The sequence below is a fragment of the Mobula birostris genome, chromosome 21 (assembly GCF_030028105.1).
Source record: "Mobula birostris isolate sMobBir1 chromosome 21, sMobBir1.hap1, whole genome shotgun sequence".
Taxonomy (NCBI): domain Eukaryota; kingdom Metazoa; phylum Chordata; class Chondrichthyes; order Myliobatiformes; family Myliobatidae; genus Mobula; species Mobula birostris.
Window position 1 is genome coordinate 17,572,617 of NC_092390.1, and position 24,648 is coordinate 17,597,264.

The window sequence follows — 24,648 nt, forward strand, 5'->3', positions numbered from 1 at the left end:
CAAGAGGTCTAGAATACAAGAGCAGGGATGTGATGCTGAGGCTTTATATGGCTCTGGTGAGGCCTCACCTTCAGTATTGTGAACAGTTTTGGACTCTTCATCTCAGAAAAGATGCGCTGGCATTGGAGAGGGTTCAGAACAAGTTCAGAAAGGTGGTTCCGGGAATGAAAGGGTTATCATAAGAGTAACGTTTCGATAGCTTGTTAGGTTCTTGATTGGACATGGCATCAAAGGTTACAGGGAGTGGGGCTGAGGAGGGAGGTAAAAGGATCAGCCATGATTGAATGGTGGAGCAGACTCAATGGGCTAAATGGCCTAATTCTGCTTTGTCTTATGGCTTTATGTACCTAAGAGTTTCTTAAATACTCCTAATGTATCTTCCTCAACTGCTACCCATGGCATCGTGTTCCATGCCCCCACTACTCTCTGTGTAAAAAAAAACTTAACTGACTTCCTCCCTATACTTTCCTCCAAACATCTTAAAATGATGTCTCCTCCTATTAGCCATATAGACCCTGGGAAAATGACTCTGGCTGTCCATTCGATCTATGCCTCTTATCATCTTGTACATCCTAACCAAGTCACCTCTCACCCTCCTTCTCTCCAAAGAGAAGAACCCCAGCTTGCTCAGCCTTATCTCATAAGACATGCCCTCTAATCCAGGTAGCATCCTGGTAAATCTCCTCTACACCTCTCTAAAGCTTCCACATCCTTTTTATAATGAGGCAACCCAAACTCAACACTTCACTTCAAGTGTGGTATAACCAGAGTTTTATGGCGCTCCGACATTATCTTGCAGCTCTCAATCCCCTGACTATTAAGGCCAAAACACCGTAAGTTTTATTAACGACCCTATCAACTTGTGTGGTAACTTTCAGGGATCCATGGATGTAGACCTCAACATCCTTCTGTTCCTCCATACTGCAAGGAAACCTGCTGAGGTTCAATGAGCTGACATTTACTGATGGGTGTGTGTGTGTGTGTGTGTGTGTGTGTGTGTGTGTGTGTGTGTGTGTGTGTGTGTGTGTGTGAGTGTGTGTGCGCGTGTGCGCGCGTGTGTAAGAGAGAGAGAGAGGGGTAGGGAACATAGATACAGAAGGAATTCATTCAGTCCCTCAAACCTATTCTTCTGTTCAATGACAGATCCTGACCTATCACCATCTACCTGACCTTGACCTATCTCCATCTACCTGACCTTGACCTATCTCCACCTCTCTGACTTTGACCTATCTCCATCTACCTGACTTTGACCTATCTCCATCCACCTGACCTTGACCTATCTCCACCTCCCTGACTTTGACCTATCTCCATCTACCTGACTTTGACCTATCTCCATCTACCTGATCTATCTCTATCTACCTGACCTTAACCTATCTCCACCTACCTGACCTGACCTTGATCTATTGCCATCTACCTGACCTTGACCTATCTCCATCTACCTGACCTTGACCTATCTCCATCTACCTGATCTTGACCTATCTCCACCTACCTGACCTTGACCACTCTCCATCTACCTGACTTTGACCTATCTCCACCTACCTGACCTTGATCTATCTCTATCTACCTGGTCACATCTTCATTATAGCTTGAAATATCCCGAAGTTCAGAACCTCTCTGGCATTCACATACCTGTAGATCTATTCAAATTAAAGGTTCAGAGTCAGATTCATTTATTTGTTACATGTATGTCGAAACACGCAGTGAAATGTGTGATTCGATTTAACAATCAGCACAACCTAAGGATGTGCTGGGGACAGCCCTCAAATGCCACCTAAAATTGCAGCCCTGGATTCACAGACTCAGAGATCAAACCTCCAACTTCCAGTCCCTGGCCCAGACTCGCAGATCTCCGCTTTGACCTTTGGGCCTTGACTGCCGATCCTGCTGACTTCAACCTTCAGGCTTTGACCTTCGGGCTCGCTGATTCTTGAACTTGGCCTGTTGGCTTCAACCTCTGGAATTCGCCAGCCTCTGGGTATTTGCCCCAGGACTCACTGGTCATGGGATCTTACCCTCAGGCCTCAACTTTCAGATGCATGCAGGCCTTGAACCAAGACTTGAGAAACTTCAGGGGGGGGGTGGGGGCTTGGGGGGGTGTGGTCATCAGCCCTTGTACGTCCTTCCTGCACAGACCTCAAACCCTGGGACTTGCCGACCTAATTGAAAAATTATTAGAGAATTTAACACAATCAATAGAAAACCGATTAAAATAACTAAGTTAGCTTGTGATTATGGCTATGCTGGCCAGTTTAAGAACAAAATGGTTGAAGGGAAGTAGCTGTTCTTGAGCATGGTGGTGTGGGACTGCAATCTTCAGTACTTCCTACCTGATGTTAGCTCTGAGAAGATGGCATAGCCCGGATGCTGGGGATCTTTGATATTAGATGCTGCCACCTTGAGGTAGTGCCTCCTGTAGATACGACCGATGGTGGGGAGGGATGTGCCTGCGATGTATCAGACTGAGCCCATAAATCAGGATCATGAACTGCAATTTCCCTCCAAGCAACTAATAACTCGTTAGAAGCAGCTTCCTGAGTATTTGCCTCCTCACTCCGGGAATTCCAGAGGGTCGAGTCATTTTTACTATGCTTCCCATTTCTGTTCGAGTCATAACAACTCCGGCAGAGCCCCGTGCTTTTGTACAACCTCCTGTCACCAATATTCAACACCCAGCAAACCCTTCAGAGCACCTTGGAAGAGCGCAGCGCAGATGCAAAGGCTAACCTGTACATTTTAACACTTACACCAAGACCAGGTTTCTCCTCGTATATGGGTGCTCAAAATCCAAGGGGTTTCCAATGCACTGAGCTAGTGAAAAGGGGAAGGGGAGAAAGGGAGACAGCGGGAGAGGGAAAGACATGCAGAAAGTGGGGAGGACAAAGGGATTAGAAGGGTAAACAGCAGCAATGAAGGGGAACAGGAATCAGAGACAGAAGGTTTAGTGTAACATCAGATTTTACTTCTGATAATGTGGCGCCCCCCCCCCCCCAGCAGTACCGAGTTCCGTCTAATAACAGAACATAGAATATAGAATAGTACAGCACAGTACAGGACCTTCGGCCCACAATGTTGTGCCGACCCTCAAACTCTGCCTCCCATTTAACGCCCCACCTTAAATTCCTCCATATACCTGTCTAGTAGTCTCTTAAACTTCACTAGTGTATCTGCCTCCACCACTGACTCAGGCAGTGCATTCCACGCACCAACCACTCCCTGAGTAAAAAACCTTCCTCTAATATCCCCCTTGAACTTCCCACCCCTTACCTTAAAGCCATGTCCTCTTGTATTGAGCAGTGGTGCCCTGGGGAAGAGGTGCTGGCTATCCACTCTATCTATTCCTCTTATTATCTTGTATGCCTCTATCATATCTCCTCTCATCCTCCTTCTCTCCAAAGAGTAAAGCCCTAGCTCCCTTAATCTCTGATCATAATGCATACTCTCTAAACCGGGTAGCATCCTGGTAAATCTCCTCTGTACGCTTTCCAATGCAACCAGAACTGGACACAGTACTCCAATTGTGGCCTAACCAGAGTTTTATAGAGCTGCATCATTACATCGCGACTCTTAAACTCTATCCCTCGACTTATGAAAGCTAATACTCCATAAGCTTTCTTAACTACCCTATCCACCTGTGAGGCAACTTTCAGGGATCTGTGGACATGTACCCCCAGATCCCTCTGCTCCTCCACACTACCAAGTATCCTGCCATTTACTCTGTACTCATAATGCAGCAATGAATATTAGAAACCACAGAGAAGAACTAAAAGATTCACCGGGGGGAAAACGTAGGGGCGAGATAAAGTTAGTTAAAATATATAAACGAACTAACAAAAGGCAACAAAAGAAGCACTAAGGAAAGAAAAGATGAAATATGAAAGTAAACCAGCTTATAATATAAAAGGGAATACCATAAGATTTTTCAGATATATAAAGAGTAAAAAAAAGGTGAAAGTGGATATCGGACCGTTGGAAAATGATACTGAAGAGGTAGTAATGGGAGACAAAGAAATGGTGTATGAACTGAATGAGCATTTTGCAGCAGTCGTCACTGTGGAAGACACCAGCAGTATGCCAAAAGTTTGAGCATCAGAGAGGTAGAAGTGAGTGCAGTCGATATTGTGAATGAGAAGGTGCTTGGGAAACTGAAAAGCTGGAGGTATATAAATCACCTGAACCATATGGGCTATACCTCAGAGTTCTGAAAGAGGTAGCTGAAGAGATTATGAGGCATTAGCAATGATCTTTCAAGAATCACCGCGTTCTGGAATGGCTCCAGACTACTGGAAATTTACAAATGACACTCTACTTTTTAAGAGGGAAGGAGGCAGAATAAAGGAAAGTATAGGCCGGTTAGCCTGACTTCAGTAGTTGGGAAGATGTTGGGGTCCATTGTTAAGGATGAGGCTTTGGAGTACTTGGAAGCACATGATAAAACAGGTGAAAGTCAGCATGGTTTCCTAAAGGGGAAATCTTTCCTGATCAATCCGCTGGAATCCTTTGAGGAAATAACACACCGGATAGACAAAGGAGAGTCAGCGAGTCAATGGATAGACAAAGGAGAAGTTGTTTACTTTGATTTTCAGAAGGTCTTTGCCAAGGTGCTGCACATAAGACTGTTTAACAAGATAAGAACCCATGATATTACAGGAAAGATACTAGCAGAGAGAGAAGGTTAGCTGACCAGCGAGAGGCATAGAGTGGGAAAAAATGGGGCCTTTTCTGGTTGGCTGCCAATGACTAGTGGTGTTCCACAGGGTTGCTGTTGGGACCACTTCTTCCATCTTTATACGCCAATAATTTGGATGACAGAATTCATGGCTTTGTGGCCAAGTTTGCGGTTGAAACAAAGATAGGTGGAGGTGCAGGTAGTGTTGAGGAAGCAGGGAGTATGCAAAAGGACTTAGGTAGATGAGGAGAATGGGCAAAGAAGTGGAAGGTGGAATATAATGTGGAAAGTATATGGTCATGTACTTTGATAAAAGGAATAAAGACATGGACTATTTTCTAAAAGGGGAGCAAATTCAGAAATCAGAGGTACAAAAGGACTTGGGAGTCCTTGTGTGGGGTTCCATAAAGGTTAGTGTTCAGGTTGAGCTGATAGTAAGGAAGCCAAATGGAATGTTAGCATTCATTTTGAGAGGACTAGAATATAAAAGCAAGGATGTAATGCTGAGGCTTTATAAGCGATTGGTCAGAACCCTCTGGGAGTATTGTGAGCCGTTTTGGTTCTCTTAGCTAAGAGCAGATGAGCTGGGATTGAAGAGGGTCCAGGGAGGTTCACATGAACGATCCCAGCAATTCAAGGTTTAATGTATGATGAGCATTAGATGGCTCAGGCCTTTACTCGCTGGAGTTTGGAAGAATGATGGGACATCTCATTGAAAGCGATTGAATATTGAAAGGCCTAGATAGAGTGGACATGGAGAGTATGTTTCCCGTAGTGGGGGTGTCTAGCACCAGAGAGCCTGGCCTCAGAATACAAGTACAACCCTTTAGACCAGAAATGAGGAGGAATTTCTTTAGCCAGAGGGTAGAGAATCTGTGGAATTTAATGCCACAGAAGGCTGTGGAAGCCAAGAGATTGAATATATTTAAAGCGGAGATTGATAGGTTCTTGTTTAGTCATAGGGTCAAAGGTTATGGGGAGAAGGCAGGAGAATGGGGTTGAGAGGGATCATAAATCAGCCCTGATGGAATGGTGGAGCAGACTCAATGGGCTGAATGGCCTAATTCTGCTCCTATGTCATATGATCATATAGTGCTGTTTATCAGCAAACAAAATTTGCCATCCTAAACCCAGTCTGACGGTGAAAGTGGACCAAAAAGCACCCACCTCATGGGCCAGCTGCAGCGGCGGACAGCTGTTACCTGCATTGGAACATGAACAGTGTTTGACAGTTGTTGTCTCTCACCCACAAGTAACCTGTCCAAAGCATGATTCATTCTTCTCCGAAATCTATGACACCACCATCAACTCCTGAGGAGGGAGTTTCACTGAGTCTGACCCCAGGACAGTGTAGATCCAGCTTGACTCTGTGTCTGATCACATGAGTGTGTGATGAGACAGTTGTAGAGAGAGCTTCACTCTATGTCTGATCCAGGGTGAGTGTGATGGGGCAGTGTGGAGGAAGCTTCCCTCTGTGTCTGACCCTGGAAGAGTGTGATGGGCCAAAGCAAAGGGAGCTTCACTCTGTGTCTGGCCCCAGGAGTGTGTGATGGGACGGTGTGGAGGGAGTTTCACTCTGTGTCTGACACCTGGAGTGTCTGATGGGATTGTGTGGAGGGAGCTTCACTCTGTGTCTGACCTCAGGAGTGTGTGATGGGATGGTGTGGAGGGAGCTTCACTCTGTGTCTGACCCCAAGAGTGCGTGATGGGATGGCGTGGAGGGAGTTTCACTCTGTGTCTTACCCCAGGAGTGTGTGATGGGATGGCGCGGAGGGAGCTTCACTCTGTGTCTGACCCTGGGAGTGTGTGATGGGATTGTGTGGAGGGAGCTTTACTCTGTGTCTTATCCCAGGAGTGTGTGATGGGATGGCATGGAAGGAGCTTCACTCTGTGTCTTACCCCAGGAGTGTGTGATGGGATGGTGTGGAGGGAGCTTCACTCTGTGTCTGATCCCGGGAGTGTGTGATGGGATGGTGTGGAAGGAGCTTCCTCTGTGTCTGACCCTGCATGAATGTGATAGGACAGTGTAGACGAAACTTCACTCTGTTTTTGACCCTGGGAGAGTGTGATGGGGCAGTGTGTAGGGAGAGTCACCCTGCCTGAACTTAGGAGTGTGTGATGGAACTGTGTGGAGGATGTCTAACCCACATTCCCCCTGTCCTTGGCCACTGAATACCTCCAGCCTGTCAGGAGAGGCCAGGAGGAAACTAGAACTCAGAGATTTCACTCAGATTCTGTCGCAGAGAATTGGAGTGAGCTGCGTGTTTGAGTGGAGGATGTGGTGGGGTTTGTTTGTCTGGAGGTTGAGGATGGATTTGAGATTAAGTGGAGGAGGGTTTGAGTTTGAGTGGCAGATGAGGAGGGTTTGAGTGTGAGTGGAGGATGAAGAAGGTTTAAGTAATGGTGGAGGATAAGGAGGATTTGAATATGAGTGGAGGATGGGGAGGGTTTGTGTTTGAGTGGAGGAAGAGGAGGGTTTGAGTTTGAGTGAAGGATGAGGAGGGTTTTAGTAATGGTGGAGGATGAGGAAGGTTTGAGTTTGAGTGGAGGATGGGGAGGATTTGAGTTTGACTGGAAGATGAGGAGGGTTTGAGTTGGAGTGAAGGATGAGGAGGGTTTTAGTAATGGTGGAGGATGAGGAAGGTTTGAGTTTGAGTGGAGGATGAGGAGGGTTTGAGGTTGAGTGGAGGATGTGGTGGGGATTCAGGTTGTCTGGAGGTTGAGGAAGGGTTGCAATCTCCTGGACTCCCACAGTGCAGGGAATGTGATTGGGGAATGTGGATTGTGGAATGCGGATTGGGGAATGTGGATTGGGGAATGTGGATTGGGGAATGTTGATAGGGCAATGTGGATTGGGGAATGAGGATTGGGGAATGTGGAGTGGGGAATGTGGAGTGCGGAATGCGGAGTGGGGAATGTGGATTGGGGAATGTTCAGTGGGGAATATGCAGATGGGGAATGTGGATAGGGGAATGTGGATTGGGGAATGTGCAGTAGGAAATGTGGAGTGGGGAATGTGGATTAGGGAATGTCGATTGGGGAACGTGGAGTGGGGAATGTGGAGTGCGGAATGCGGAGTGAGGAATGTGGATTGGGGAAAGGTCAGTGGGGAATGTGGAGTGGGGATTGTGGAGTGGGGAATGTGGATTGGGGAATGTGGAGTGGGGAATGTGGAGTGGGGAATCTGCAGTTGGGAATGTGCAGTGGGAAATGTGAAGCGGGGAATGTGGATTGGGGAAAGTGCAGGAGGGAATGTGAGGTGGGGAATGTGGATTAGAGAATGTGGAATAGGGAATGTGCAGTGGGGAATGTGGATTGGGGAATGTGGAGTGAGGAATGTGCAGTGGGGAATGTGCAGTGGGGAATGTAGATTAGGGAATGTGGATTGGGGAATGTGCAGTGGGGAATGTGCAGTGGGGAAGGTGGAGTGGGGAATGTGGAGTGGGGAATGTGGATTGGGGAATGCGGAGTGGGGAATGTGGATTGGGGAATGTGGAGTGGGGAATGTGGAGTGGGGATAGGGATTGGGGAATGTGGAGTGCGGAATGTGGATTGCGGAATATGGAGTGGGGAATGTGTAGTGGGGAATGTGGATTGGAGAATGTGGATTGGGGAATGCGCAGTGGGGAATGTAGAGTGGTGAATATGAAATGGGGAATGCGGGTGTACGAAATGTGGAGTGGGGAATGCGGAGTGGGGAATGTGCAGTGGAGAATGTGGAGTAGGGAATGTGCAGTGGGGAATGTGCAGTGGGAAATGTGGAGTGGGGAATGTGCAGAGGGGAATGTGCAGTGGGGAATATGTAGTGCGGAATGTGCAGTGGGGAATGTGGATTGGGGAATGCGGAGTTGGGAATGTGGATTGGGGAATGTGGAGTGGGGAATGTGGATTGGAGAATGTGGATTGGAGAATCCGCAGTGGGGAATGTGGAGTGGGGAATGTGAAATGGGGAATGCGGGTGTACGAAATGTGGAGTGGGGAATGCGGAGTGGGGAATGTGCAGTGGAGAATGTGGAGTGGGGAATGTGCAGAGGGGAATGTGCAGTGGGGAATGTGAAGTGCGGAATGTGGAGTGGGGAATGTGGAATGGGGATTGTGGAGTGGGGAATGTGGATTGGAGAATGTGGAGTGGGGAATGTGGAGTGCAGAATGCGGAGTGGGGAATGTGGATTGGGGAATGTTCAGTGGGGAATGCGCAGCGGGGAATGTGGATTGGGGTATGTTCAGTGGGGAATGCGGAGAGGGGAATGTGCAGTGAGGAATATGGATTGGGGAATATGGATTGGGGAATGTGGATTGGGGAATGTACAGTGCGGAATGTGGAGTGGGGATAAGGAGTGGGAATGTGGAGTGCGGAATGTGGAGTAGGGAATGTGCAGTGGGGAATGTGGATTGGGGAATGTGGAGTGGGGAATGTGCAGTGGGGAATGTGGAGTGGGGAATGTGGAGTGGGGAATACGGATTGGGGAATGTGCAGTGCGGAATGCGGAGTGGGGAATGTGGAGTGGGGAATGTGGAGTGGGGAATGTGGATTGGGGAATGCGCAGTGGGGAATGTGGAGTGGGGAATGTGCAATGGGGAATGCGGGTATACGGAATCTGGAGTGGGGAATGCGGAGTGGGGAATGTGCAGTGGGGAATGTACAGTGGGGAATGTGGAATGGGGAATGTGCAGTGGGGAATGTGCAGTGGGGAATGTGGAGTGGGGAATGTGCATTGGGAAATGTGTAGTGCGGAATGTGCAGTGGGAAATGTGGATTGGGGAATGCGGAGTTGGGAATGTGGAGTGGGGAATGTGCAGTAGGGAATGTGCAGTGGGGTATGTGCAGTGGGGAATATGCAGTGCGGAATGTGGATTGGGGAATGTGGAGTGCGGAATGTGGATTGGGGAATGTGCAGTGGGGAATGTGGAGTGGGGAATGTGGATTGGGGAATGTGCAGTGGGGAATGTGGAGTGGGGAATGTGGATTGGGGAATGTGAATTGGGGAATGTGGAGCGGGAAATGCAGAGAGCGGAATGCGGAGTGGGGAATGTGGATTGGGGAAAGTTCAGTGGGGAATGTAGAGTGGGGATTGTGGAGTTGGGAATGTGGATAGGGGAATGTGGAGTGGGGAATGTGCAGTTGGGAACGTGCAGTGGGGAAAGTGCAGGAGGGAATGTGAGGTGGGGAATGTGGATTGGGGAATGTGGAATAGGTAATGTGCAGTGGGGAATGTGGATTGGGGAATGTGGAGTGAGGAATGTGCAGTGGGGAATGTAGATTAGGGAATGTGGATTGGGGAATGTGCTGTGGGGAATGTGCAGTGAGGAATGTGGAGTGGGGAATGTGGATTGGGGAATGTGGAGTGGGGAATGCGGAGTGGGGAATGTCGATTGGGGAATGTAGAGTGGGGAATGCGGAGACGGGGAATGTGCAGTGGAGAATGTGGATTGGGGAATGTGGAGTGGCGAATGTGGATTGGGGAATGTGGAGTGGGGAATGTGGAGTGGGGATAGGGATTGGGGAATGTGGATTGGGGAATGTTGAGTGCGGAATGTGGAGTGGGGAATGTGGATTGGAGAATGTGGATTGGGGAATGCGCAGTGGGGAATGTGGAGTGAGGAATGTGAAATAGGGAATGCGGATGTACGAAATGTGGAGTGGGGAATGCGGAGTGGGAAATGTGCAGTGGAGAATGTGGAGTGGGGAATGTGCAGTGGGGAATGTGCAGTGGGGAATGTGCAGAGGGGAATGTGCAGTGGGGAATGTGTAGTGCGGAATGTGCAGTTAGGAATGTGGATTGGGGAATGTGGACTGGGGAATGTGGAGTGGGGCATGTGCAGTAGGGAATGTGGAGTGGGGAATGTGGAGTGGGGAATGTGGAGTGCGTACTGCGGAGTGGGGAATGTGGATTGGGGAATGTTCAGTGGGGAATGTGGAGTGGGGAATATGCAGTGAGGAATGTGGATAGGGGAATGTGGATTGGGGAATGTGCAGTAGGGAATGTGGAGTGGGGAATGTGGATTAGAGAATGTGGATTGGGGAATGTGGAGTGGGGAATGTGGAGTGCGGAATGCGGAGTGGGGAATGTGGATTGGGGAAAGTTCAGTGGGGAATGTAGAGTGGGGATTGTGGAGTTGGGAATGTGGATAGGGGAATGTGGATTGGGGAATGTGGAGTGGGGAATGTGCAGTTGGGAACGTGCAGTGGGGAAAGTGCAGCAGGGAATGTGAGGTGGGGAATGTGGATTGGGGAATGTGGAATAGGGAATGTGCAGTGGGGAATGTGGATTGGGGAATGTGAGTGAGGAATGTGCAGTGGGGAATGTAGATTAGGGAATGCGGATTGGGGAATGTGCTATGGGGAATGTGCAGTGGGGAATGTGGAGTGGGGAATGTGGATTGGGGAATGTGGAGTGGGGAATGCGGAGACGGGGAATGTGCAGTGGAGAATGTGGATTGGGGAATGTGGAGTGCCGAATGTGGACTGGGGAATGTGGAGTGGGGAATGCGGAGTGGGGATAGGGATTGGGGAATGTGGAGTGCGGAATGTGGATTGGGGAATGTTGAGTGCGGAATGTGGAGTGGGGAATGTGGATTGGAGAATGTGGATTGGGGAAGGTGAAATGGGGAATGCGGGTGTACGAAATGTGGAGTGGGGAATGCGGAGTGGGGAATGTGCAGTGGGGAATGTGCAGTGGGGAATGTGGAGTGGGGAATGTGCAGAGGGGAATGTGCAGTGGGGAATGTGTAGTGCGGAATGTGCAGTGGGGAATGTGGATTGGGGAATGTGGAATGGGGAATGTGGAGTGGGGCATGTGCAGTAGGGAATGTGGAGTGGGGAATGTGGAATGGGGAATGTGGAGTGCGGAATGCGGAGTGCGGAATGTGGACTGGGGAAAGTTCAGTGAGGAATGCGGAGTGGGGAATATGCAGTGAGGAATGTGGATTGGGGAATGTGCAGTAGGGAATGTGGAGTGGGGAATGTGGATTAGAGAATGTGGATTGGGGAATGTGGAGTGGGGAATGTGCAGTGCGGAATGCGGAGTGGGGAATGTGGATTGGGGAAAGTTCAGTGGGGAATGTAGAGTGGGGATTGTGGAGTTGGGAATGTGGATAGGGGAATGTGGATTGGGGAATGTGGAGTGGGGAATGTGCAGTTGGGAACGTGCAGTGGGGAAAGTGCAGGAGGGAATGTGAGGTGGGGAATGTGGATTGGGGAATGTGGAATAGGGAATGTGCAGTGGGGAATGTGGATTGGGAAATGTGGAGTGAGGAATGTGCAGTGGGGAATGTAGATTAGGGAATGTGGATTGGGGAATGTGCTGTGGGGAATGTGCAGTGGGGAATGTGGAGTGGGGAATGCGGAGTGGGGAATGCGGAGTGGGGAATGTCGATTGGGGAATGTAGAGTGGGGAATGCGGAGACGGGGAATGTGCAGTGGAGAATGTGGATTGGGGAATTTGGAGTGGCGAATGTGGATTGGGGAATGTGGAGTGGGGAATGTGGAGTGGGGATAGGGATTGGGGAATGTGGAGTGCGGAATGTGGATTGGGGAATGTTGAGTGCGGAATGTGGAGTGGGGAATGTGAAATGGGGAATGCGGATGTACGAAATGTGGAGTGGGGAATGCGGAGTGGGGAATGTGCAGTGGAGAATGTGGAGTGGGGAATGTGCAGTGGGGAATGTGCAGTAGGGAATGTGCAGAGGGGAAAGTGCAGTGGGGAATGTGTAGTGCGGAATGTGCAGTTAGGAATGTGGATTGGGGAATGTGGACTGGGGAATGTGGAGTGGGGCATGTGCAGTAGGGAATGTGGAGTGGGGAATGTGGAGTGGGGAATTTGGAGTGCGGAATGAGGATTGGGGAATGTTGAGTGCGGAATGTGGAGTGGGGAATGTGGATTGGAGAATGTGGATTGGGGAATGCGCAGTGGGGAATGTGGAGTGAGGAATGTGAAATGGGGAATGCGGGTGTACGAAATGTGGAGTGGGAAATGCGGAGTGGGGAATGTGCAGTGGAGAATGTGGAGTGGGGAATCTGCAGTGGGGAATGTGCAGTGGGGAATGTGGAGTGGGGAATGTGCAGAGGGGAATGTGCAGTGGGGAATGTGTAGTGCGGAATGTGCAGTGGGGAATGTGGATTGGGGAATGTGGACTGGGGAATGTGGAGTGGGGCATGTGCAGTAGGGAATGTGGAGTGGGGAATGTGGAGTGGGGAATGTGGAGTGCGGAATGCGGAGTGGGGAATGTGGATTGGGGAATGTTCAGTGGGGAATGCGGAGTGGGGAATATGCAGTGAGGAATGTGGATAGGGGAATGTGGATTGGGGAATGTGCAGTAGGGAATGTGGAGTGGGGAATGTGGATTAGAGAATGTGGATTGGGGAATGTGGAGTGGGGAATGTGGAGTGCGGAATGCAGAGTGGGGAATGTGGATTGGGGAAAGTTCAGTGGGGAATGTAGAGTGGGGATTGTGGAGTTGGGAATGTGGATAGGGGAATGTGGATTGGGGAATGTGGAGTGGGGAATGTGCAGTTGGGAACGTGCAGTGGGGAAAGTGCAGGAGGGAATGTGAGGTGGGGAATGTGGATTGGGGAATGTGGAATAGGGAATGTGCAGTGGGGAATGTGGATTGGGGAATGTGGAGTGAGGAATGTGCAGTGGGGAATGTAGATTAGGGAATGTGGATTGGGGAATGTGCTGTGGGGAATGGGCAGTGGGGAATGTGGAGTGGGGAATGTGGATTGGGGAATGTGGAGTGGGGTATGCGGAGTGGGGAATGTGGATTGGGGAATGTAGAGTGGGGAATGCGGAGACGGGGAATGTGCAGTGGAGAATGTGGATTGGGGAATGTGGAGTGGCGAATGTGGATTGGGGAATGTGGAGTGGGGAATGTGGAGTGGGGATAGGGATTGGAGAATGTGGAGTGCGGAATGTGGATTGGGGAATGTTGAGTGCGGAATGTGGAGTGGGGAATGTGGATTGGGGAATGCGCAGTGGGGAATGTGGAGTGGGGAATGTGAAATGGGGAATGCGGATGTACGAAATGTGGAGTGGGGAATGCGGAGTGGGGAATGTGCAGTGGAGAATGTGGAGTGGGGAATGTGCAGTGGTGAATGTGGAGTGGGGAATGTGCAGAGGGGAATGTGCAGTGGGGAATGTGTAGTGCGGAATGTGCAGTGGGGAAAGTGGATTGGGGAATGTGGACTAGGGAATGTGGAGTGGGGCATGTGCAGTAGGGAATGTGGAGTGGGGAATGTGGAGTGGGGAATGTGGAGTGCGGAATGCGGAGTGGGGAATGTGGATTGGGGAATGTTCAGTGGGGAATGCGGAGTGGGGAATATGCAGTGAGGAATGTGGATAGGGGAATGTGGATTGGGGAATGTGCAGTAGGGAATGTGGAGTGGGGAATGTGGATTAGAGAATGTGGATTGGGGAATGTGGAGTGGGGAATGTGGAGTGCGGAATGCGGAGTGGGGAATGTGGATTGGGGAAAGTTCAGTGGGGAATGTAGAGTGGGGATTGTGGAGTTGGGAATGTGGATAGGGGAATGTGGATTGCGGAATGTGGAGTGGGGAATGTGCAGTTGGGAACGTGCAGTGGGGAAAGTGCAGGAGGGAATGTGAGGTGGGGAATGTGGATTGGGGAATGTGGAATAGGGAATGTGCAGTGGGGAATGTGGATTGGGGAATGTGGAGTGAGGAATGTGCAGTGGGGAATGTGGATTGGGGAATGTGGAGTGAGGAATGTGCAGTGGGGAATGTAGATTAGGGAATGTGGATTGGGGAATGTGCTGTGGGGAATGTGCAGTGGGGAATGTGTAGTGCGGAATGTGCAGTTAGGAATGTGGATTGGGGAATGTGGACTGGGGAATGTGGAGTGGGGCATGTGCAGTAGGGAATGTGGAGTGGGGAATGTGGAGTGGGGAATGTGGAGTGCGTACTGCGGAGTGGGGAATGTGCAGTGGGGAATGTAGATTAGGGAATGTGGATTGGGGAATCTGCTGTGGGGAATGTGCAGTGGGGAATGTGGAGTGGGGAATGTGGATTGGGGAATGTGGAGTGGGGAATGCGGAGTGGGGAATGTCGATTGGGGAATGTAGAGTGGGGAATGCGGAGACGGGGAATGTGCAGTGGAGAATGTGGATTGGGGAATGTGGAGTGCCGAATGTGGATTGGGGAATGTGGAGTGGGGAATGTGGAGTGGGGATAGGGATTGGGAAACGTGGAGTGCGGAATGAGGATTGGGGAATGTTGAGTGCGGAATGTGGAGTGGGGAATGTGGATTGGAGAATGTGGATTGGGGAATGCGCAGTGGGGAATGTGGAGTGAGGAATGTGAAATGGGGAATGCGGGTGTACGAAATGTGGAGTGGGAAATGCGGAGTGGGGAATGTGCAGTGGAGAATGTGGAGTGCGGAATCTGCAGTGGGGGAATGTGCAGTGGGGAATGTGGAGTGGGGAATGTGCAGAGGGGAATGTGCAGTGGGGAATGTGTAGTGCGGAATGTGCAGTGGGGAATGTGGATTGGGGAATGTGGACTGGAGAATGTGGAGTGGGGCATGTGCAGTAGGGAATGTGGAGTGGGGAATGTGGAGTGGGGAATGTGGAGTGCGGAATGCGGAGTGGGGAATGTGGATTGGGGAATGTTCAGTGGGGAATGCGGAGTGGGGAATATGCAGTGAGGAATGTGGATAGGGGAATGTGGATTGGGGAATGTGCAGTAGGGAATGTGGAGTGGGGAATGTGGATTAGAGAATGTGGATTGGGGAATGTGGAGTGGGGAATGTGGAGTGAGGAATGTGAAATGGGGAATGCGGATGTACGAAATGTGGAGTGGGGAATGCGGAGTGGGGAATGTGCAGTGGAGAATGTGGAGTGGGGAATGTGCAGTGGGGAATGTGCAGTGGGGAATGTGCAGAGGGGAATGTGCATTGGGGGATGTGTAGTGCGGAATGTGCAGTTAGGAATGTGGATTGGGGAATGTGGACTGGGGAATGTGGAGTGGGGCATGTGCAGTAGGGAATGTGGAGTGGGGAATGTGGAGTGGGGAATTTGGAGTGCGGAATGCGGAGTGGGGAATGTGGATTGGGGAATGTTCAGTGGGGAATGTGGAGTGGGGAATATGCAGTGAGGAATGTGGATAGGGGAATGTGGATTGGGGAATGTGGAGTGCGGAATGCGGAGTGGGGAATGTGGATTGGGGAAAGTTCAGTGGGGAATGTAGAGTGGGGATTGTGGAGTTGGGAATGTGGATAGGGGAATGTGGATTGGGGAATGTGGAGTGGGAAATGTGCAGTCGGGAATGTGCAGTGGGGAAAGTGCAGGAGGGAATGTGAGGTGGGGAATGTGGATTGGGGAATGTGGAATAGGGAATGTGCAGTGGGGAATGTGGATTGGGGAATGTGGAGTGAGGAATGTGCAGTGGGGAATGTAGATTAGGGAATGTGGATTGGGGAATGTCGATTGGGGAATGTAGAGTGGGGAATGCGGAGACGGGGAATGTGCAGTGGAGAATGTGGATTGGGGAATGTGGAGTGCCGAATGTGGATTGGGGAATGTGGAGTGGGGAATGTGGAGTGGGGATAGGGATTGGGAAACGTGGAGTGCGGAATGAGGATTGGGGAATGTTGAGTGCGGAATGTGGAGTGGGGAATGTGGATTGGAGAATGTGGATTGGGGAATGCGCAGTGGGGAATGTGGAGTGAGGAATGTGAAATGGGGAATGCGGGTGTACGAAATGTGGAGTGGGAAATGCGGAGTGGGGAATGTGCAGTGGAGAATGTGGAGTGGGGAATCTGCAGTGGGGAATGTGCAGTGGGGAATGTGGACTGGGGAATGTGCAGAGGGGAATGTGCAGTGGGGAATGTGTAGTGCGGAATGTGCAGTGGGGAATGTGGATTGGGGAATGTGGACTGGGGAATGTGGAGTGGGGCATGTGCAGTAGGGAATGTGGAGTGGGGAATGTGGAGTGGGGAATGTGGAGTGCGGAATGCGGAGTGGGGAATGTGGATTGGGGAATGTTCAGTGGGGAATGCGGAGTGGGGAATGTGGATTAGAGAATGTGGATTGGGGAATGTGGAGTGGGGAATGTGCAGTAGGGAATGTGGAGTGGGGAATGTGGATTAGAGAATGTGGATTGGGGAATGTGGAGTGGGGATTGTGGAGTGCGGAATGCAGAGTGGGGAATGTGGATTGGGGAAAGTTCAGTGGGGAATGTAGAGTGGGGATTGTGGAGTTGGGAATGTGGATAGGGGAATGTGGATTGGGGAATGTGGAGTGGGGAATGTGCAGTTGGGAACGTGCAGTGGGGAAAGTGCAGGAGGGAATGTGAGGTGGGGAATGTGGATTGGGGAATGTGGAATAGGGAATGTGCAGTGGGGAATGTGGATTGGGGAATGTGGAGTGAGGAATGTGCAGTGGGGAATGTAGATTAGGGAATGTGGATTGGGGAATGTGCTGTGGGGAATGTGCAGTGGGGAATGTGGAGTGGGGAATGTGGATTGGGGAATGTGGAGTGGGGAATGCGGAGTGGGGAATGTGGATTGGGGAATGTAGAGTGGGGAATGCGGAGACGGGGAATGTGCAGTGGAGAATGTGGATTGGGGAATGTGGAGTGGCGAATGTGGATTGGGGAATGTGGAGTGGGGAATGTGGAGTGGGGATAGGGATTGGAGAATGTGGAGTGCGGAATGTGGATTGGGGAATGTTGAGTGCGGAATGTGGAGTGGGGAATGTGGATTGGAGAATGTGGATTGGGGAATGCGCAGTGGGGAATGTGGAGTGGGGAATGTGAAATGGGGAATGCGGATGTACGAAATGTGGAGTGGGGAATGCGGAGTGGGGAATGTGCAGTGGAGAATGTGGAGTGGGGAATGTGCAGTGGTGAATGTGGAGTGGGGAATGTGCAGAGGGGAATGTGCAGTGGGGAATGTGTAGTGCGGAATGTGCAGTGGGGAAAGTGGATTGGGGAATGTGGACTAGGGAATGTGGAGTGGGGCATGTGCAGTAGGGAATGTGGAGTGGGGAATGTGGAGTGGGGAATGTGCAGTTCGGAACGTGCAGTGGGGAAAGTGCAGGAGGGAATGTGAGGTGGGGAATGTGGATTGGGAAATGTGGAATAGGGAATGTGCAGTGGGGAATGTGGATTGGGGAATGTGGAGTGAGGAATGTGCAGTGGGGAATGTGGATTGGGGAATGTGGAGTGAGGAATGTGCAGTGGGAATGTAGATTAGGGAATGTGGATTGGGGAATGTGCTGTGGGGAATGTGCAGTGGGGAATGTGTAGTGCGGAATGTGCAGTTAGGAATGTGGATTGGGGAATGTGGACTGGGGAATGTGGAGTGGGGCATGTGCAGTAGGGAATGTGGAGTGGGGAATGTGGAGTGGGGAATGTGGAGTGCGTACTGCGGAGTGGGGAATGTGCAGTAGGGAATGTAGATTAGGGAATGTGGATTGGGGAATGTGCTGTGGGGAATGTGCAGTGGGGAACGTGCAGTGGGGAAAGTGCAGGAGGGAATGTGAGGTGGGGAATGTGGATTGGGGAATGTGGAATAGGGAATGTGCAGTGGGGAATGTGGATTGGGGAATGTGGAGTGAGGAATGTGCAGTGGGGAATGTAGATTAGGGAATGTGGATTGGGGAATGTGCTGTGGGGAATGTGCAGTGGGGAATGTGGAGTGGGGAATGTGGATTGGGGAATGTGGAGTGGGGAATGCGGAGTGGGGAATGTGGATTGGGGAATGTAGAGTGGGGAATGCGGAGACGGGGAATGTGCAGTGGAGAATGTGGATTGGGGAATGTGGAGTGGCGAATGTGGATTGGGGAATGTGGAGTGGGGAATGTGGAGTGGGGATAGGGATTGGGGAATGTGGAGTGCGGAATGTGGATTGGGGAATGTTGAGTGCGGAATGTGGAGTGGGGAATGTGGATTGGAGAATGTGGATTGGGGAATGCGCAGTGGGGAATGTGGAGTGGGGAATGTGAAATGGGGAATGCGGATGTACGAAATGTGGAGTGGGGAATGCGGAGTGGGGAATGTGCAGTGGAGAATGTGGAGTGGGGAATGTGCAGTGGTGAATGTGGAGTGGGGAATGTGCAGAGGGGAATGTGCAGTGGGGAATGTGTAGTGCGGAATGTGCAGTGGGGAAAGTGGATTGGGGAATGTGGACTAGGGAATGTGGAGTGGGGCATGTGCAGTAGGGAATGTGGAGTGGGGAATGTGGAGTGGGGAATGTGCAGTTGGGAACGTGCAGTGGGGAAAGTGCAGGAGGGAATGTGAGGTGGGGAATGTGGATTGGGAAATATGGAATAGGGAATGTGCAGTGGGGAATGTGGATTGGGGAATGTGGAGTGAGGAATGTGCAGTGGGGAATGTGGATTGGGGAATGTGGAGTGAGGAATGTGCAGTGGGGAATGTAGATTAGGGAATGTGGATTGGGGAATGTGCTGTGGGGAATGTGGAGTGCGTACTGCGGAGTGGGGAATGTGCAGTGGGGAATGTAGATTAGGGAATGTGGATTGGGGAATGTGCTGTGGGGAATGTGCAGTGGGGAATGTGGAGTGGGGAATGTGGATTGGGGAATGTGGAGTGGGGAATGCGGAGTGGGGAATGTCGATTGGGGAATGTAGATTGGGGAATGCGGAGACGGGGAATGTGCAGTGGAGAATGTGGATTGGGGAATGTGGAGTGCCGAATGTGGATTGGGGAATGTGGAGTGGGGAATGTGGAGTGGGGATAGGGATTGGGAAACGTGGAGTGCGGAATGAGGATTGGGGAATGTTGAGTGCGGAATGTGGAGTGGGGAATGTGGATTGGAGAATGTGGATTGGGGAATGCGCAGTGGGGAATGTGGAGTGAGGAATGTGAAATGGGGAATGCGGGTGTACGAAATGTGGAGTGGGAAATGCGGAGTGGGGAATGTGCAGTGGAGAATGTGGAGTGGGGAATCTGCAGTGGGGAATGTGCAGTGGGGAATGTGGAGTGGGGAATGTGCAGAGGGGAATGTGCAGTGGGGAATGTGTAGTGCGGAATGTGCAGTGGTGAATGTGGATTGGGGAATGTGGACTGGGGAATGTGGAGTGGGGCATGTGCAGTAGGGAATGTGGAGTGGGGAATGTGGAGTGGGGAATGTGGAGTGCGGAATATTCAGTGGGGAATGCGGAGTGGGGAATATGCAGTGAGGAATGTGGATAGGGGAATGTGGATTGGGGAATGTGCAGTAGGGAATGTGGAGTGGGGAATGTGGATTAGAGAATGTGGATTGGGGAATGTGGAGTGGGGAATGTGGAGTGCGGAATGCGGAGTGGGGAATGTGGATTGGGGAAAGTTCAGTGGGGAATGTAGAGTGGGGATTGTGGAGTTGGGAATGTGGATAGGGGAATGTGGATTGGGGAATGTGGAGTGGGGAATGTGCAGTTGGGAACGTGCAGTGGGGAAAGTGCAGGAGAGGAATGTGAGGTGGGGAATGTGGATTGGGGAATGTGGAATACGGAAAGTGCAGTGGGGAATGTGGATTGGGGAATGTGGAGTGAGGAATGTGCAGTGGAGAATGTAGATTAGGGAATGTGGATTGGGGAATGTGCTGTGGGGAATGTGCAGTGGGGAATGTGGTGTGGGGAATGTGGATTGGGGAATGTGGATTGGGGAATGTGGAGTGGGGAATGCGGAGTGGGAATGTGGATTGGGATGTAGAGTGGGGAATGCGGAGACTGGGAATGTGCAGTGGAGAATGTGGATTGGGGAATGTGGAGTGGCGAATATGGATTGGGGAATGTGGAGTGGGGAATGTGGAGTGGGGATAGGGATTGGAGAATGTGGAGTGCGGAATGTGCATTGGGGAATGTTGAGTGCGGAATGTGGAGTGGGGAATGTGGATTGGAGAATGTGGATTGGGGAATGCGCAGTGGGGAATGTGGAGTGGGGAATGTGAAATGGGGAATGCGGATGTACGAAATGTGGAGTGGGGAATGTGCAGTGGAGAATGTGGAGTGGGGAATGTGCAGTGGTGAATGTGGAGTGGGGAATGTGCAGAGGGGAATGTGCAGTGGGGAATGTGTAGTGCGGAATGTGCAGTGGGGAAAGTGGATTGGGGAATGTGGACTAGGGAATGTGGAGTGGGGCATGTGCAGTAGGGAATGTGGAGTGGGGAATGTGGAGTGGGGAATGTGGAGTGCGGAATGCGGAGTGGGGAATGTGGATTGGGGAAAGTTCAGTGGGGAATGTAGAGTGGGGATTGTGGAGTTGGGAATGTGGACAGGGGAATGTGGATTGGGGAATGTGGAGTGGGGAATGTGCAGTTGGGAATGAGCAGTGGGGAAAGTGCAGGAGGGAATGTGAGGTGGGGAATGTGGATTGGGGAATGTGGAATAGGGAATGTGCAGTGGGGAATGTGGATTGGGGAATGTGGAGTGAGGAATGTGCAGTGGGGAATGTGGATTGGGGAATGTGGAGTGAGGAATGTGCAGTGGGGAATGTAGATTAGGGAATGTGGATTGGGGAATGTGCTGTGGGGAATGTGCAGTGGGGAATGTGTAGTGCGGAATGTGCAGTTAGGAATGTGGATTGGGGAATGTGGACTGGGGAATGTGGAGTGGGGCATGTGCAGTAGGGAATGTGGAGTGGGGAATGTGGAGTGGGGAATGTGGAGTGCGTACTGCGGAGTGGGGAATGTGGATTGGGGAATGTTCAGTGGGGAATGTGGAGTGGGGAATATGCAGTGAGGAATGTGGATAGGGGAATGTGGATTGGGGAATGTGCAGTAGGGAATGTGGAGTGGGGAATGTGGATTAGAGAATGTGGATTGGGAATGTGGAGTGGGGAATGTGGAGTGCGGAATGCGGAGTGGGGAATGTGGATTGGGGAAAGTTCAGTGGGGAATGTAGAGTGGGGATTGTGGAGTTGGGAATGTGGCTAGGGGAATGTGGATTGGGGAATGTGGAGTGGGGAATGTGCAGTTGGAACGTGCAGTGGGGAAAGTGCAGGAGGGAATGTGAGGTGGGGAATGTGGATTGGGGAATGTGGAATAGGGAATGTGCAGTGGGGAATGTGGATTGGGGAATGTGAGTGAGGAATGTGCAGTGGGGAATGTAGATTAGGGAATGTGGATTGGGGAATGTGCTATGGGGAATGTGCAGTGGGGAATGTGGAGTGGGGAATGTGGATTGGGGAATGTGGAGTGGGGAATGCGGAGACGGGGAATGTGCAGTGGAGAATGTGGATTGGGGAATGTGGAGTGCCGAATGTGGACTGGGGAATGTGGAGTGTGGAATGCGGAGTGGGGATAGGGATTGGGGAATGTGGAGTGCGGAATGTGGATTGGGGAATGTTGAGTGCGGAATGTGGAGTGGGGAATGTGGATTGGAGAATGTGGATTGGGGAAGGTAAAATGGGGAATGCGGGTGTACGAAATGTGGAGTGGGGAATGCGGAGTGGGGAATGTGCAGTGGGGAATGTGCAGTGGGGAATGTGGAGTGGGGAATGTGCAGAGGGAATGTGCAGTGGGGAATGTGTAGTGCGGAATGTGCAGTGGGGAATGTGGATTGGGGAATGTGGAATGGGGAATGTGGAGTGGGGCATGTGCAGTAGGGAATGTGGAGTGGGGAATGTGGAATGGGGAATGTGGAGTGCGGAATGCGGAGTGGGGAATGTGGACTGGGGAATGTTCAGTGAGGAATGCGGAGTGGGGAATAAGCAGTGAGGAATGTGGATTGGGGAATGTGCAGTAGGGAATGTGGAGTGGGGAATGTGGATTAGAGAATGTGGATTGGGGAATGTGGAGTGGGGAATGTGCAGTGCGGAATGCGGAGTGGGGAATGTGGATTGGGGAAAGTTCAGTGGGGAATGTAGAGTGGGGATTGTGGAGTTGGGAATGTGGATAGGGGAATGTGGATTGGGGAATGTGGAGTGGGGAATGTGCAGTTGGGAACGTGCAGTGGGGAAAGTGCAGGAGGGAATGTGAGGTGGGGAATGTGGATTGGGGAATGTGGAATAGGGAATGTGCAGTGGGGAATGTGGATTGGGGAATGTGGAGTGAGGAATGTGCAGTGGGGAATGTAGATTAGGGAATGTGGATTGGGGAATGTGCTGTGGGGAATGTGCAGTGGGGAATGTGGAGTGGGGAATGCGGAGTGGGGAATGCGGAGTGGGGAATGTCGATTGGGGAATGTAGAGTGGGGAATGCGGAGACGGGGAATGTGCAGTGGAGAATGTGGATTGGGGAATTTGGAGTGGCGAATGTGGATTGGGGAATGTGGAGTGGGGAATGTGGAGTGGGGATAGGGATTGGGGAATGTGGAGTGCGGAATGTGGATTGGGGAATGTTGAGTGCGGAATGTGGAGTGGGGAATGTGGATTGGAGAATGTGGTTTGGGGAATGCGCAGTGGGGAATGTGGAGTGAGGAATGTGAAATGGGGAATGCGGATGTACGAAATGTGGAGTGGGGAATGCGGAGTGGGGAATGTGCAGTGGAGAATGTGGAGTGGGGAATGTGCAGTGGGGAATGTGCAGTGGGGAATGTGCAGAGGGGAATGTGCAGTGGGGAATGTGTAGTGCGGAATGTGCAGTTAGGAATGTGGATTGGGGAATGTGGACTGGGGAATGTGGAGTGGGGCATGTGCAGTAGGGAATGTGGAGTGGGGAATGTGGAGTGGGGAATTTGGAGTGCGGAATGCGGAGTGGGGAATGTGGATTGGGGAATGTTCAGTGGGGAATGTGGAGTGGGGAATATGCAGTGAGGAATGTGGATAGGGGAATGTGGATTGGGGAATGTGCAGTAGGGAATGTGGAGTGGGGAATGTGGATTAGAGAATGTGCTGTGGGGAATGTGCAGTGGGGAATGTGGATTGGGGAAAGTTCAGTGGGGAATATAGAGTGGGGATTGTGGAGTTGGAATGTGGATAGGGGAATGTGGATTGGGGAATGTGCAGTTGGGAATGTGCAGTGGGGAAAGTGCAGGAGGGAATGTGAGGTGGGGAATGTGGATTGGGGAATGTGGAATAGGGAATGTGCAGTGGGGAATGTGGATTGGGGAATGTGGAGTGAGGAATGTGCAGTGGGGAATGTAGATTAGGGAATGTGGATTGGGGAATGTGCTGTGGGGAATGTGCAGTGGGGAATGTGGAGTGGGGAATGTGGATTGGGGAATGTGGAGTGGGGAATGCGGAGTGGGGAATGTCGATTGGGGAATGTAGAGTGGGGAATGCGGAGACGGGGAATGTGCAGTGGAGAATGTGGATTGGGGAATGTGGAGTGCCGAATGTGGATTGGGGAATGTGGAGTGGGGAATGTGGAGTGGGGATAGGGATTGGGAAACGTGGAGTGCGGAATGAGGATTGGGGAATGTTGAGTGCGGAATGTGGATTGGAGAATGTGGATTGGGGAATGCGCAGTGGGGAATGTGGAGTGAGGAATGTGAAATGGGGAATGCGGGTGTACGAAATGTGGAGTGGGAAATGCGGAGTGGGGAATGTGCAGTGGAGAATGTGGAGTTGGGAATCTGCAGTGGGGAATGTGCAGTGGGGAATGTGGAGTGGGGAATGTGCAGAGGGGAATGTGCAGTGGGGAATGTGTAGTGCGGAATGTGCAGTGGGGAATGTGGATTGGGGAATGTGGACTGGGGAATGTGGAGTGGGGCATGTGCAGTAGGGAATGTGGAGTGGGGAATGTGGAGTGGGGAATGTGGAGTGCGGAATGCCGAGTGGGGAATGTGGATTGGGGAATGTTCAGTGGGGAATGCGGAGTGGGGAATATGCAGTGAGGAATGTGGATAGGGGAATGTGGATTGGGGAATGTGCAGTAGGGAATGTGGAGTGGGGAATGTGGATTAGAGAATGTGGATTGGGGAATGTGGAGTGGGGAATGTGGAGTGCGGAATGCGGAGTGGGGAATGTGGATTGGGGAAAGTTCACTGGGGAATGTAGAGTGGGGATTGTGGAGTTGGGAATGTGGATAGGGGAATGTGGATTGGGGAATGTGGAGTGGGGAATGTGCAGTTGGGAACGTGCA

At 51.2% G+C, this 24,648-nt stretch overlaps 1 protein-coding gene across 3 annotated transcripts in view; it reads right to left on the bottom strand.

Moving 5' to 3' along the window:
• Nucleotides 1-24,648, bottom strand: part of LOC140185629 (uncharacterized) — a 215,782-nt gene that overhangs the window by 15,863 nt on the left and 175,271 nt on the right. For 2 of the 3 annotated variants that reach the window (XR_011882680.1, XR_011882679.1), the window contains one exon: nucleotides 2,013-2,156. The exons of the other annotated variant lie outside the window; for it this stretch is intronic. The gene's annotated coding sequence lies outside the window, so the exon portion shown is untranslated. The remainder of the gene's footprint in view (nucleotides 1-2,012; nucleotides 2,157-24,648) is intronic. 3 annotated transcript variants of the gene reach the window in all.